We start from the raw sequence: 1362 nt of genomic DNA on the forward strand, positions 1-1362 counted from the left end.
CAATAGCAAGACAAGTGCTGAAGGGAAATACAAATTAAAACTTCAATTAGATACGCCGGAATATAATTTTAGTGTTGACAGGGATGTGCAGGAACTCTGAAGTTGCTGGTGGGATGTAAATTGGTACAACTACTTTGGAAAACAGTTTGGGATTATCAGAGAAACTTAAAGACACACATCCAGTGAGGGCTGCTAAATGTTTAACAACTGGCTCTCTAGGAGGAATGCCCTGATTTGCAGTATTAGCTGATTTCCGTGGTGTAAAAACTAGCAAGTAACAATTCATTAAAAATATATATAATATAACTAACTGCAAGTTTATAAAGTTAATTTTTAATAAGAGCTGTTTTAATTTATTTATAAAATTCCTGAAGTTTTAATGTTTGGTTCTGAGGGACCAGCATGAGCCAGGTCTAGCACATATACTTCCATGGCCACACCCAGAAATTCCATACACCCCTAGAGAAATGTATTCATATGTGTACCTACAGAACCATTCACAGTCTTGTCTGTAATAGCTCAAAACTGGAAATAACCTATTATCCAATAATAAATAGATTAGATAACTTTGGTATGTTCATAAAATGAAATTTATTATACAGCAATGAAAACAAACTGGAGCTGCATGTAGCAATATGGATGCACCTTTAAAACAATGTTGAGGGAAAAATAGACAAAAGAACACATCAATACAATTCAATTAATGTAAAGTTTAAAAACAGACAATGCAATAGTGTTTAGAGACATGCACACAGGCAACGAAACTGTAAAGCGAACCAAGAAAATGTCATAAAATGCAGGATGGTGACTACCTTTGGGCAGAAAAGCAGAGTTGTATTCAAGGGCACGTGTGGTTTCTGGGGTGCCGAAATGTTACTTCTTGAAGTTGTGGTAGTTTCCTAGACCTTCACTTTACCTAAACCTGTATTCTATCACTTCTCAGCCTTTTGGCTAAGATCAAGTGTAGTACCTAAACCTGTATTCTAAATATTTTTCTGCATGTGTGTTGCATTTAACAATTTTTTAAAAGTTAAAGTTAATAGACATGTTTCTCTAAGCATAACTTTTAGGTGCAGCAAAGTTAGTATCTGAAAGGTATGGATGTTATGGTCAAACTCTGACTTTGGTTTTCAGTTGGCATGGCATTAAGTTATCTCCCCTCTCAGTTCATTCCTGCTCCCAGATGGAAGCCTTCAGTAGGAAAAAGGGGTCATCCTTCTCCTTGTCCCTCTTCCCCAGCTCGCTGTTTTTCCTGGCCCCCCTTTTCCTACTATGTTTCCCCCTTACTAATAGTCTTAGAGAGAAGTTAAGCCTGAGATAGGCTGGGCATGGTCAAAGCCATCTCTCATGAGCTCTGCAGAG

General features: G+C 37.4%; 1 pseudogene; it reads left to right on the forward strand.

Annotated features, from left to right (window-relative positions):
* The first annotated feature begins 931 nt into the window (after nucleotides 1–931).
* Nucleotides 932–1086, forward strand: LOC118538397 (U2 spliceosomal RNA; annotated as a pseudogene).
* The last annotated feature ends 276 nt before the right edge of the window (nucleotides 1087–1362 follow it).

The sequence above is a fragment of the Halichoerus grypus genome, chromosome 1 (genome assembly GCF_964656455.1).
Source record: "Halichoerus grypus chromosome 1, mHalGry1.hap1.1, whole genome shotgun sequence".
NCBI lineage: Eukaryota > Metazoa > Chordata > Mammalia > Carnivora > Phocidae > Halichoerus > Halichoerus grypus.